A 15,952-nucleotide genomic window follows, 5' to 3' on the forward strand; every position below is an offset into this window, starting at 1 on the left:
AACTTAATCAATATGTTTAACACTATTTCATGAATATAACACTTACACTTATAAATATCATGATACATTGATAACCGTGGCTCCCTTGATTACTCATTGACAAGTACTACAAACTGAAACACACAAGTATATGTGCAGTATCTAAAATTTTTCAATGAAAATTTATAATCAAATCAAATGAATGTAATCCAGGGACACAGACCAGACAGGGAAAACATGCACACGAAATAAAGAATATAAAATGACCAAAATAATACGTACAATGAAACAAAATCTGATTCCACTAAAAACTTGGACCATGGACCAGATTCACCGACAGGATAAGCGTCCTCTGCTTTTCTGGAAGCACCCGCCGTATTATTAAACAAAAACAGTAAAAAATTTTAAAGTTGAAGTCGAAAGAGGAAAAAAAGAAAAGAAAAATTATGACACGTTGAACAAATCAGTTATCATGGTACCAGTGGATACACCGTAACGAACCAGGATTTCATGATGGCGACCATTAAAACTTCTGTAGTGATGACTTTAATCTTGTAGCAACATAACCCTGTTCCAAATTCTTAATTGTAAGAAGTCTAGCGCGATACAAAAAATCTGCGTAGTTACGTCAAGCTCTGGTATGAATTGTGACGTTCGCAGTTGCTGACGGGATGTTGCAACAGATGAAGGAAGGCTGACAATACGGAATGAAAATTCATTGTGTTTGTCGTATAGTTTGGTCAATAGTTTTCCTTTACCATCGATCTCTAAGTGTAGACCAAAATATGATTAACTTTACAGTGTCTTGATATCCTTTTACTCGAGTATTTTGGGGTAGATGCGATGTATGAATTCCCCGAAACTAGGATTGTTTAACGATAATACGTCATCTGAGATCAAAGGATCTGGCTAAACGATGTTCCGTCCTTTAGATCAGATCAGATGAAAAGTCAGTCTCTCAAGAGCAAAGGAATAGGCCAAGTCAACGAGGAGAGGAGAACAATTCGATCCCATTCGTATTTCGACCGTTTGTTGAAAAATGCGTCCACCACACTGGACTAATATGTTGTCGATAAAAATTTCCAGCTTTTGAAAAATCTTTTTTGCAATATTTGGAAGATGATTTGGAATCGGTTTTTCTTTTTTTCAGTATGAGGAATCTCTTCCTAGTTTTACATGTCCTTGTCTAAATTTACTGTCTTTTTTGGAGTAACAACGATGTGTAATGATTTTACGATGGGAATTCAGTTGAGTATTGGAAATAAAAGTCATAGGTTTTAATGCTATTGCGTTCTGATAATAATTTTGAATTAAGTGTTTCCAGAGGATATTTCGATTTTTTCAGCATCCATATTGAATTAATACCACTACGGGAGTAACAAGGTCGTTTTAGACTGTTCTATATGTCTTAGAAATGTTCTTCTGTCAGTTCCAGAACAGCTTTGTGAGAGGTTAGAAGTGATCTCATCTTTACATATTATTTTTTAAGTTGATGTTGATTTAATTTCCGTGGAACGAATACAACATAAGAGCTTTCATTTTTGTATGGATCCTTGTATTCAAATAATTATGTGTTTTAATTCATAAATATATTCAGTGAAAACAAATAGACAATACAATCTTTAAGTATAAACTTTTTTCTTCTTTATCAAGATATCTTTAGTTTTCAGTCAAAGTATTTTTGTATTCTTATCAAATGTGAACGGACAGCATTTATGTCTTTTGCTTACACCATGAGAACTGATTTGTTCACCGTGAAGACGCATGGAACGCTTACCCTACCGGTACATTTGGCCCATACCCAAAGTTTTTTGTGGCGTCCGGTAACCCATTCTAAGTATTCTGTTTTTAATTTCATGTGTGTTGTTATGTGTAACTGTTTTCACTGTCTAGTCCTTATTCTTGGATTTAATTTTTTTGGTTACCTCTCAAATTTCGGTTCTTTTGATTACTTTACAGGTCACATCTGACAAAACGCAACATTTAAAAAAATATATATATGCAATAATGAACATATTTATCATTAAATTTAAATAACTTAAATAACCAAAACAATTGAAGATCCAGAATAAATTAAATGATAAATATAAAAGAAAAATGATGAAAATGATAAGTTATATCAGTAAAAAAACAATATCATTGTATGTTTTTAAGCATTAAACTAATATAATTACCAGTCCAGTGTTGTTGTAATATCAAATGACACGTGAGAAGAAACAGTCTATTTCAGTGAAGGTATTGCTGTCAAATTGTCATTGTGAAGAATAAATCATCGAAAGAAAGTCACCTGATTAGTGTGACAAATAACAAACCATGTAATCATAGACAGTTTTAGATTCACAATTATGTGGTTTTCTACTAAGCAGATATTAGTATTTACGTGAACTATTCTGGCTAGTTCCTTGCTCCATGTGTTTTCCTTTCGTCTGCTATGCAACCGTGCTAACGTTAAGTTCAATAAGATCATCAGTCTCACAATGTTGCAGAAATGTATCATATTACATTGGATTAGTAATGTCTAAACATGTGACTCTGGACAGAAGTCTATAATGAATTTCACTGGAATGCTTATATAAAAAACCAAAGCATAGTATATAAACATGAGGCTCGGTACATTGACCGACGATGTCGGAACTGTCAAAATTGGTAATTTTCGATCGATTTTCTTTTCAATATAATATAAAATGTATTTCGAAAAAAAAATCTAGTTTCATCATTTGTTTTAACTGTTTCGACAAAGCTATTGCATCCAAAATAACTCGAATACCCTTGTTTCTAAAGGCTATCACAAATAATATGAAGGTATTCAGGTAGATTAAAATTAAATTTGTTTCGGCTGTCTGACAGAGTTTCTTATTTTTTTTTTCTCAAAGGCGACTTGGATGAACATTCTTTAGTCTTGGTTTGTAAAAACATAGTTCGACATGTTAATTTCACAAGTGAGCCTTCATATTGATGATTTAATAAAGATTTTATTGGAAAGATTCACTATATCGTGAACTTCTAAAACGCTGGTCTTCCTTAAAAAGTGAAAAAAAGTTATCTAACATTAGTTTTTCTATCAAAAGCCAGATGTTTTATTCACTTTGACACGGACTTTATTTTTTTTTACTATTCCCTCTGACTATTGTATAAGGTTTATCAATTTAGTAATTCGTTTATTGCTTTTTCATATACCAGACATCTGATTAAAATAATATTATGTTACTTCATAGGCATTGTATGTAAATTAAACCAATTGTGCAAAACTTGCATTTTGAATTAACTTGAATTTTCTTTCAATGCAAAAAGTTACCACGATGCACGAACGCTTTAATTAGTTGAAATATCGCTTCAGTGAACACAAACGCCACAAACTATAAACTACAACCAGAAACAATACATACATAAAATACAGAATGGGAAAAAAGTGTTTGAGATTTCTTTGTCTTGTATTCTTAGCGGTTTTAGAGTCTCAATTTCTCAGACAACGAAAGTTAATATTTTAACTCCCAAACGATGATCAAGAGTGTCTAAAATAACCAGTTATTCCTTTTAGGAGGAAATTAATTGTTGTTTAAATTTGATATAAGCACGTCAATATAAAGCCTCTTGTATCTCATTTATTCCTATGTTTTGTATCGCGCTAGAACTCTAATAAATAGACTTCTGGAACAGGGTTATGTTGCTACAAGATTGAAGTCATCACTACAGAAGTTTTATGGTCGTCATCATGAACTCGGGAATCGTTATGGTGTATCCATCAGCGCCATGAAAACTGATTTATTCAATGGGTCATAGTTTTCCTTTCCTGGTATCTCTACCCCGGACTTGACTTTTTATGAGCAACTCGGCGGGTGTTTCTAGAAAAGCAGAGGACGCTTACCCTACCGGTGCACCTGGCCCATGCTCTCAGTTTTTAGTGGAGTCCGAGTTGCTCATTTATTTTTGTTACTTTGTATGTATGATTTTAGTTACTTTATGTTCTTTGTTGTGTATGTCTGTTTTCCATGTCTGGTCTTTTGTCCCTGGATTACATTCTTTTGATTACCGCTATAACCTTGGTTCCCTTGATTATTCTTTATAAGGTGTCATTATATATTCTATTGTGACCTTAAAAATGTTACATTTTTTTATTACAGCCGTAGGTGAGACACGGAGCTCGCATACAGCTAAGACGAGAATTATTTTGTCTTTATGTGAAAAATATATAAGCTTTGTGTACTGAATTTTACCAAAAACGGATCGTTACAAATGAAAACACTTTTCCAAAAGAGATTTCTTTTTTTAAATAATTTTTGTTCAATATGAAGATCACCTACTAATAATTGATACATAATAATACTAACATCACATTTATCATGCAGCTACACTTTACAAATGAACAAATTATTTGTTTTTCATACTTCTGTTTTAAAATGAAACATTTAATTCAAATATATTCATTTTATTATTATGTTTAATACCTAGTCCGTATTGCCCTTTTATAAAAAAAAATTGATTAATTGTTATGATTACTTTACGAAGACGAAGATTACTTAAGTTTTTTGAAAATGCTGCTGATTTTGGGTAAGCTTCCTCTGGCTGTATTCGTCTTGATTTGTTTATATCAAATATATATTAGGTTTTTTTTATCGGAATTGCATTGTTTCAATCAATATCCTAAGTATAGTTTATTAGTTGATTTTCTGTACATCAGCTGGTATCGACAATAAATCAAAACAAAGTAAGTCTTGTTTAGTGCTTACATAATTGCAAAAAAAAAAAAAAACATACAGATTGGTTTTTTAATGCTTATATATTTGCCTTCTTTCTACAGTGTATGGGCAAAAGTAAGTCATCAAAATGGCTGATGTTGAATAACAAAAATGGAAAAGTATAAGATTTAATGCAACATTTCATATAAATAAACACATTCCCCACCTTTTGTTGTCAATATTTGGTTGCATGACCTTTAGACCTGATCGCATGAAGCAGTCGATTTGGAATTGAAGCATACAGACTTGATATAATGCAATTGAAGTGAAAACCAGATTTCCTTAACTTTTTCTACTAATTTTGCTCTAGAATCAATTTCATGTAGGTCTTTTGCAAGCGAATTTGTATCTTACCCAAAACATTTTCTATAACGTAGATGTCTGGTGATTGAGAGGGCCATGTCATACATTTGATATTGTTTCTCTGTTATCCAGCGCTTGGTCTCTCTAGAGGTGTGAAGCATTGTCCTCTTGAAAAACATAATCACCTGTCGAAAAATGACGGGCCATAACATGCCATAATTCAGTGTCTAACTCTTCTATATAATTTTTACAATTAATATTTCCTTGAACTTCGTAAAAGTTCTAACTCCTTTATAAGTTATGCAACTCCAAAACATCGCCGAAAATTTGCAGCCTCCGCGAAGGCTTAGACATTCTGGTTGCCAGATTTCGTCGGGGCGTCTCCATACATACCCCGTCGATGGAATCTTTTAAAAAAAAACACTGAGGCCTGAATGACTCAGTCCAATTATCTCTGCAACACGACTCCTTCATTTGACAGATATCGAATGGTATCTGGTATCACCACCGTTCGTTTTAAAGGTGTTGACAATTGTTTAAGTTTTTCTCCATTTTTAGCAGACTGATTTATGTCTATGACGGTCAATGGCATCGATGACGTCACAACACATGACCGTATATACTCTAATAAACATCAAATATCAAATGCATCATGAGAATATTTTTTATTGTAAAGGAAAATACCTATAAAATTTGGTCATACAATTTGCTGGAACATGATAAGCCATTTTGATTTTGGCCATACACTGTAAATTGTTCTACAGCTGTATTTCATTGCCATCTAAATTGATAATGCCCAAAGCGAATATCTTTTTTTTTCATAAAGACTTCCCAGGATCTCCTCAAAATTGGGGAAATTTTAGTAGATCGTTTGAAGTACATTAATTGATAATGAAAAAAAAGATGAAGATATGTTGAATGCATATGCATGGTATTTGAATTAACTGAAATAAATATATCATACTAATTTGCAAAAAGGCCGAAATAAAGAATTTCCTAGCAATACAAATATGATATCTTCATCTATTTCTAAATATTGTTTCATCTTACTTTGTATTACAAGAACTCAAAACATAGAAAAGTAAAAAATAAACTTAATGGAAGATTTGAATGTATTCAATTATCTACACTAACTTGGGTTTAAGAATCAAAGTTGAAACTATCTACTTTAACTAAGGAGTGGGGTAGGGTTAGCTTGTAAATCATTTTATGTTCTACAATGTTTTGAAAATTAATATGTTCACTACATAAGTATTTAGCGTTGAAAAACGAATCAAGCCATGGTTACAACTACGAGAGATTAATCACCACACAACATATTGTGTTTTCTGCTATATTTCTTATACTCTAAATGACCAGGAAAATATTAGTCGTGCAATGTGTCCAACAAATGTCTGGTAACTACACACAAATTATGGTTTGACGAACTTAGTATCTCATATTTTTATTTAGTTGTCATGCTGTGTTATGTAAACTATCATTAAAATACCTTATTCTATTGTGTTTGTGTTTTATTTCAATACACGACATAAGATGAAAAGGAAAAAAAAGTATGATATTACAGTGACCAAATTTAATTACTGGATTAACCTGTGGTAAATTCGTTATCATATAAGAAAATATGTTGTAGACAAGTGCATTGCCTACAAAAAGCGAGTACCGCTTATGGCCTTCCTTATCTTAAAAAAGCCGTGCTGCGGTTTGAAAAATAAAAGTGATTTTTTTCCAAGACAGGTTTGGTTCTTCAACATCCAGTGGAGATAGCGGAGATACTGCGTAAGTATATGCAATTTTTTCCCGAACTTTTTAATATATGGATTATGAAGCAAGACGAGTGGATGCTCGAAATAATGCTCATCTATTTTCATATATTGAATTTAAAAAGTGTCGATTTCTTATTTCGATTTCTGTTGACTACCGAGCCATATCCGATTTTACTTAAAACTGTCACTGGGGACCATCTCACAACAATGTTTTATCGTACATACACTTTGCAGATGAGCTCAAGTTGGGCTTGCATTTTACAGCAATTACATTTTATCTGTGTGTCTACGTTGGTAAAATGATGATTGCATGACCTAAATTCGGCACTGCAGAGCATTTTACGCAATTCTTACGTAGAACAAACATGTTATTATTAAAAAGTATAACATGAGAAAGAGTTGTTTTATAGGTACACAGAACCAGCGTGTACGTTGTTGTTTTAGAACTCGTTGCAACAGTGAATGTTGAATAAATAAATGATCAATATATTTATGGAAGAAACATACATAGCTCTCCTCCATTCAAAGTTATTGAGCACTATGCAAAATGTTCTTATTCTGGCATTAGTTGCCTTAAATGTTCATGAAAAGACTTCAGAACAAATGGTGTCATGTCATAATTGTACATAATTCGCTAAAGGTCTCGATCTGTTTGACACATACATTATATTAACAAAAGAATATTACCGACCCTCCCTAGAACGACCTCCAGCATATAGAGACCTTTTTTTTTAACAAAATGCCTTAGTTTTGAATGGCTCAGGAATGCCACAAAACGGAGAATCAATGTCACGGGTCGCATGCTAAAGGAGAGCGCGCTTGCCTTTGCTAGTGACACCGCTTCAAAGCTTGCAATGGCCGGCTGGAAAGCTCCATCAATCGGAATGATCTTGAGTTTAGAACAATGAGTGCTGAATAAAATGCCTGTGACTAGAAAGCTTTATGGCCGTATTTGTGTAAAGATTTTGATGAAAAAGACATTTTTAAAATGGAAGAAACCGGTTTGTTTTACAAAGACACTTCAAAAACAATTTTCACAAGAAAGGTTCGGTTTGTGCTAGTGACGAATGATCCAAAGAGATGATAAAAGTTGCTCTATGCAACAGTGTTAATGGAGAAAAGGTGAAACCGTGAAGTTAATTATTGGAAAAACAAGACAGTCTCGATGTTTCAAAAGCGTGAATCAAGAAACACATGTTGTTTACCGCAGCAATAAAATGACTTGAATAACTGGCAAAATTTATGAAGTTAGGTTGGCAATTTTAATCCGAAGAAAATTCTTCTGTGCGTTGATAATGCACCTTGTCATCAAGAGACAAATTTCGGTAATAATAATCACGGATGGTGCACAATAAAGACGTAATTGATATACATTTCATTATTATAACTTGTTTGTGTCAAATAAAAAAACCTTTAATAGCTTTGTTCTTTTTAGGTTTCACAATGAAGAAAGTCTTCTAAGTTCATTATGTGTACATTTCATCTTCATTATGGAAGAATGATTTGTATATCAAGCAATTCTGTTTCTCAATATTTATAATCTCAAAGGATTCAAATTTTATTAAGAAGAAACAACATCTATCTTTATCAACATCAATAAATACGAAATGGTTCAACTGCCAATTTTGAAACATCAACAATATGTATTTCTTTAATTACATTTGTTTAATTTCTTATATCATCTAAACATGACTTGGCGATTTTCTATACACAACTCGTGTCTTAATACACTAAACGCCCAATTCTTTTTTTCTGTTTTTCGATTTTGTTTAATTTAAAATGATGTTAAATATTGAAAATGTTTTTGTTGTTTTCTGTTTAGAACAAGGCTTCTAGTCATAGTTATAATTAGACAAAATGATTAAGGATCAAATAATAATTTGATTGTATTAATTTACTGTAGAGGGGAGCATTTTGCATTGGTAGTTCGCATGGCGAAAAATAATATTTATCGATAATTGGCATTAATTATGTGTTTTACTGTCTCATCTTTACATCGACTCTGTGTATATATTTGATCTTTTAAGTGGCGGTAGCAGTAAGAAAGCTACAACAGATAAATCAACCCCAGGAAATACATTACCATTGACTGTGTGATGGCACTAATTGTCCCATTAAAACTGATACAAAATGATCAAATTTGCTTTATCCTTTTTGTAAAATGACTCAAAATTTCATTAAACAGCACTGCAAATGTAGAATTTATTATAATTGCTGCAATTGTGTATATCATTTTTTATGTAGCAAATACCACTGTGAGAGGAAATAAATCATAGATTCATGGTTTTTTGTCATGCATTTTAAAAGGTTTTTCTCATATTCTATCAACTTGGTTCAGATTTAAATGTGGGTTTCCTTTGATCGCATAGTATAAGTTGGCAATATATTGGCAATGACTTTTCGTTTTTTGTATCGGCCACTCCCCTTTCATCAGTGGCAATAAGCATTAAGTACTTGCGTATGAAGTGTTTATATCACAACCCATGCCAAACCTAGGCGGAATATTTGTGTCGTTCCAAACATTTTACACTCTGTATTACAGCTGTGTTGCTACAAGACGACAGTCATCAGTACAAAAGTATAATGGCCATCATCGTGAAATCGTGGATCATTATGGTATATCAATCTGCACAGTGATGACCGATTTGTCTGACGTGTCATGATTTTTCTCTCTCCCCTCCCCCGGAAGTGACATTTTATAGGCAAACTCGATGTGTATTTCTAGAGAGCCGAGAATTCTTACCCTGTCGGTAAACTAGGTCCATTTTCCAAGATATTTTTAAGTGGAATATGAGTTGTTTACTTACTTTTGTTTCTATGTGTGTAAATTCATTAATATATGTTCTTTATTGTGTGTGTCGAGTTTTTTTGTCTAGTACTTATCTTTGGATTATTATCTTATCGTTCGAATCTCGTTCTAAATGACGTTTCAGTACGAAACTATTACAACGTGAAATGTGTACGATTGTTATAAACTAAGTCTTAATTGCAAACCTTTGCAAAAATTGCAGACCTTATAAAGAATGAACAAACTATGGTAAAGGTCAAACATAAATAAACTCAAGTTAAAAAGAAATATGTCACTAAGACGAAATTCGAACAAGGTCGGAAAAAAACCACTTTAAATGTTCATGGTTATTAATTTCATGGAAACTTATTTAGGAGCTAATGACGACCTTAAGCTTTCAAATGGAATTAAATACTCTTAAAAAGACACATGAGGTACATGATGCTTCAAACATATTAATTTAAATGCTGATTATTTTCATAAAGGTCATGTGCCATTGTCTTTGAGCTTGCATCATAAAGCATTTATAAAAAGTGATCAGATTTAATGTTTAAAGTATTAGGTCATATAACCAAAATATAAACACAATTTTATAATTTTATATCCTATTACAACTTAGAAAATATCATTGTTAAAACGCTGACGTAATTTTGAAATCTATCATAGACATCTAAGTACAAAAAATACAATAAAATTTACCTGAATACACCCTGACTAAACAAATAATCTGTGAAACCAGACGATTGGTTAAGTGTTTTTATAGCACTTTACAGTACAAAACAATGCCCAAAACAACCTTGTTTTTGTCTGCAAGACGTTTTATATCCAATGTTCATTATCAGAGGTAGACGTAGAAAATAATAACAGGGATAAGACATATACTGCTACCACTCTCTCCAAAGAAGAGATTGTGGAAAACCATTAATCTGTGCTATCCTCTTTTGGTCTCTCTACCAAGGACGATGATTTTCATTTACCGTCTATGTACTGGATTCCTAAACTACACAAGAATCTATACAAACAACGTTTCATAGCTGGATCTGCAAAATGTACCACCAAACCTCTTTCAAAACTTTTAACTTCTATACTCACAACTGTCAAAGAGGGTCTGCAGTCCTACCACAACACTCGTTACTCCCGTAGTGGTATTAATTCAATGTGGATCCTGAAAAATTCGAAAGATCTTTTGGAGACAATCAGTTCAAGACTATTATCTGAATATAATAGCATTTAAACCTATGATTTCAACACTGCATACTTCTATTCCCCATACTCAGTTAAATTCCCGACTTAAAAACATTATACATCGTTGTTTTTCCAAAAAAGATGGTACACCTAGATACAAATATATAGTTCTTGGTAGAGATTCCTACCAAGAAATAATTCCAAATCATCTTCCAAATATACATAGGAAGATGTTTACAAAATGCTGGAATTTTTAATCGACAATATATTTGTCCAGTGTGGTGCACGTGTTTTTCAACAAACGGTCGGCATTCCAATGGGAACAAATTGTGCTCCTTTACTTGCTGATCTATTCCTTCACTCCTATGAGGCTGACTTTATAGCTGATCTGATTAGAAAGAAAGAATATCGTTTGGCTAGATCCTTCAATCTCAGTTTCCGCTAAACAGATGACGTATTATCTTTAAACAATCCTAATTTCGGGAATTTGATACATCGCATCTAATCAACAGAATGTAATCCAAGAACAAAGACCAGACATGGAAAACAGACAAACACGACAAATAACACCAAGTAACTAAAGTAAATGAACTCGGACTCCACTAAAATCTGGGAGCATGGACCAGGTGCACCGGTAGGGTAAGCGTCTTCTGCTTTCCTGGAAACAACTGGCGAGTTGCTCATAAAAGTCAAGTCCAGGGTAGAGGAAAGAGGAAGGGCAAACTATAACACGTTGAACAAATCAGTTTTAATGGTGCAAATGGATACTACGTAACGATTTACGAGTTCATGATGACGATCATAGACAGTTAGCTATATAACAACTAAAGCAAAGTCTGGTGTTTTTGTCTTGACTCTTAACTTACAGTATGAAACTGTGACCCTTACAACGATTTTCTAGATAGTGCTCAGCGACGTATTCTAAAGCTCCTAAAACAAGGATATGTTGCCATGGTACGGTCGTCGCAGTGACATCAAAGTGAGTATTCATTTCCAGTATAACAAATGGAATTCCATATGCCATATACGGCTCATTTTTCTTTTGTGTTTCGAAATTGTGTTCCCCCTAAAAGTGTTTTATGTTTTTATGTCAGTTTTGTTATGTGCTTCCGAGGGTTATTTTGCCCTCGGATTTTATATCCGTTGTACTGTCGATATTTCTACTTCTCATTATTTTTTACCTTTTTTTATTTTTAAAACGGGACTTGTCGTTCGATTAATAGCACATTATTTAGATATTTCATTGTTCATCATGTCCTTGTTTTCCTCTTTTCTTTCGTCTACCTCGATCGTTACGTTATGATCAACTCGGCGGGTATTTTTAGAATCTTTGCACATGTTGGTTTAGGTATTTCATGTTCTTTGTGTCAATAAATGAACGCTATATAGCGGTAGCTATGGGTGAACGTAATGTTATTAAAAACTGCCCGATATGGATCATTGAAGGCACTGCACTGTCATTCACACCATTGGCTTCTCAGCTGTTTTGCTTAGTATAACGGTTCAAGCTTTACTGATGCTTAAATCCGAAACTTAGGGTATAAATGTTGTAGGCCTAGGAAAATGGTAATAGAAAATGAAAAACTTTTAGTCATTAGAATGTTTGGATAACTCCTGAGATCAAAGATTCAAAGTAATACTGATGTTAAAGTGAAATAACTTTAAGTAAGGGTTCAACTTCTACAACAAATACGTCTGCTTCCAGCAACTTTAGTCTATGTATTGATTAATTGTTTCGAATAAGTACATTAAGGAATATATCTTTCACTTGGTCGGAAAATTTTGAAATGATGCTTTCTATTGGATACAAAGGTTCTTCTAAATAAAATGTTCAAAATGAAACATAAAATATTCTCTATTATTAGATGGTACCAATATCCTTGCCACATTTATAACTCCTGTTAGAGTTATAAAAGGAAAATATACTTTGTTATTATTCTTTGTGACATTTTAAACCTTTTATGTAGCTACGTACAACAGATGACTTTTTCTGACATTTATATCTAACTGTACCCATCAAATAAATTTTTCCATTTATGCAGAAAATGAATATTTTTTTTGCCCTGATTTCAGCCATGAAAGTGTTATTAAAATTTGACTGAAAAAGAAATGTGTCCAATGTCTTACCTCAAGGCCAGTTAAACATTAAAAAACTACAAAACTACTTTTCCAAAACTTTGTTTTTGGTGTTGATTATGAAGGGTACCTTAGATATTATTTTGTTTTTTTTGTGTTTTTTTTAAATGGACGTTTTATGTAGGCAAATATCATACTATTGCACCCTTTATGTTATTTTGGGAAGGAAAAATCCGAGTTAATCTTCTACAACATAAATAGAATAAAAATTCATGTTAAATCTTATACATTAAGACTTTTTAGTTATTTAATGAGTGCATCAACACATTTTTGTTGCGACCTTGTATTGTGTAATCGAGGAGGAAAAATGCAATATGCATCCGAATAATACATGCATTTCAAAATATTTGGATGCTTTGTTTTGTTTCTTTGTTTGTTTGTTTTTTCTCGAGATAACTGCGCCATTCAAAGGCATGCGTTTAATACAATATATGAGGGGCTAATTACAAAATCTGCAATAGATACATCTATATAGGTGTTCATAAGTGTATTTATTTCAGTACGATTTGTCCTAACAATCGTCATATTTTTACTCAATAAATCTTGCATATTTTGATATGGATGGACAACTAATTTACCTTAATTTTTATCAAAATTAAAAAAATTAAGTTACTGAATCGAATTAATTTGAAAATGTATTTGTATTGATTAGATTAAACAGTAGGAGAGGACAAAAACTACAATTACCTGGGGATTTAGAAACACGTTTTACGTACGATTATACATCTTATCATTTTTTTAATACGCTCAGTTAAAATAAGAAGACTGAACATACGTAGTTCAGTTATTAATGAATTGTTAATGAATTGACCTTAAGGCAGTAAGTGTATATTAAATTTATATCAACTGATTTGTACCGTCAACAGAACTAAATATAGTTTGCATTGGAACCAAATCTGTTACACAGTGTTTATTTTAATTGGTAGTTATAAAATTCGTAAGTAGATTGGAAACATTAAAAAGACAGAATTCTGACAAAAATAGTGATCTCGGGTTTTTTTTTTTTTTATCGGTGAAAATGTGAGTGAATGCCTCAAAATGATACTATACTATTATTTTTCTGTGTTTTGTCTGTCATATATTTATGTCTATTTGTTGCCAAAACGTCTGTTCTTTCGTGTGAATAAAATTTCTGCACGGTTTACAATCATAAATAATCGCTTGTTTTAATGAAGAGTTTACTATAATTCTTCTGCCGAAAAATATAACAACAAATCATCGATAATGACGAAATGAATATAAAATTTATCGATCACTTAACTGTTCTACAGTATATATATAGTTACTCATATTCTTATAGACTATTACAAATCCAGCAAATTAACATTATCTTATCAAAATGTAACAGTAAAGTTGGATTGATTGAAATAAATCACTATCCAACTCTGTAAAAGGTAAGCAATGTTATTGTTATCGAATTAATAATTCAAAGGGTTGATATAAATAAAAATGATTGACGCAAGCTAAAACCTCATTCCCTGGAAACCAATGAATAGTGTTGCGTCATGGTCTCAGTATCGTATTAATTTTCCCATAGACTTCTATAGTGAAGTGCATATTTTTAGGATTTTTTAAAAAATATGTAAATTGATTGAATAAAACTTTCACTTATGTAGCATTTCTAAGGACATGTGAAAAAATAATTTCCCGCAAAGAAAATAGGGTGAGTCCACGAAGATCGGACAGAAAAGTAGTCTCGAACTATAAATAGCCATTTTCCCTACTTTCACTTTCGTTTTGCACTCACCAAACCAACCTTTTCAGTGGAACATTTTTATGATATTATGTTAGATTTTCTTTTAAAAAAGTTCTTCATCTTACAGTGTGATGTTTGCTCTATTTTATAAGTCATTGTTCATATCTTTTGACAAAATATTAGTTTGTAGAGAGGCAGAAAGAAAATGCACTATATTTTTATAGCATCCATGTTTTGACGTACACCTGCTCAGGGATATGCAATACGATACTGGTACCTATTACTAATAAACATTTCAATATAATCATAAAAGTTGTTGTTTTTCTGCTAGAGTATTCATTTTCATACTGAAAATTCAGAACATCATTGCCCTGCTATAAACATGAGTTTTCTATTAAAATTTTTATATAGGTACCCTATTCCAGGCATGAGACTAATATCTCAGTGTTAGCCAGAAAATATTACTTTTGATAAAAAGCTGCTTCATTAGTCAAACTAAGCAAATTTGTGGTTTATTCTGACATGGTAGATACATGAGCTGTACTATCAGTTCCAAATCATTATTTAATCCCCACTTGTGACTTCCATATATGGAAATATTAATATTCGAACCTCCGTTTTTGTCTTTAACTCAAGGGAGCCTCTTGTTTAAAGTAAAGTATAATGACTGGTACAACCAACTGTTTTAAACTATAGATATGGTCATTTCAATTATAATAAATCCAAAAAAAATTATACCAATATCATAGTTTTAAAAAAATATAGCTTTTCATATGCAGAAAATACAGATTTTAAGCCATTTTGGTACCCCAGGCAGATACAAAAGGACCTCAATATGACAGGAAAAGGACTTTTTCTTTAAAACAGATAGCTATGATGCAAGAAAAATAGTTTATTGGTATAAATATTATAATAACAACTGTCTGCTTTAGATACTTTTTGAAAAAATTCAGTTTTTATATGAAAAAACACCTTTATTTTTCTTGCCGCATTAGAATCTGTCCATTTGAACCACTAAAAAAAGTCCACTAAATAATTGGCTGTTGACTTTTGTGACATTTCTGTGTTTAAATCAACCACACAGTTATATGGCAACTCATTTTAGCTATTTATTTGAAAGAAAAACAAAAAATAAAAAAAATATTCATTTTTTCATATATAAGAGGCAATGTATGGAAAATGACTATTTTCAAGTCCTAACCACATACTTAAAATGTGTTGTAACTTGAAAACTATCCTTTATGCAGGAGTATTACTTGCTTTAGGTTACATGAATATAGATATGCTCATCATAAACAGTCAAGATAATAATTTTATTGAACTGATATTATACAAATTCATGAAAACAAAATGCATTTCCAAATTT

The sequence above is a fragment of the Perna viridis genome, chromosome 1 (genome assembly GCF_037379345.1).
Source record: "Perna viridis isolate PV_CMFRI_1.1 ecotype Kerala chromosome 1, ASM3737934v1, whole genome shotgun sequence".
In the NCBI taxonomy this organism is placed as follows: domain Eukaryota; kingdom Metazoa; phylum Mollusca; class Bivalvia; order Mytilida; family Mytilidae; genus Perna; species Perna viridis.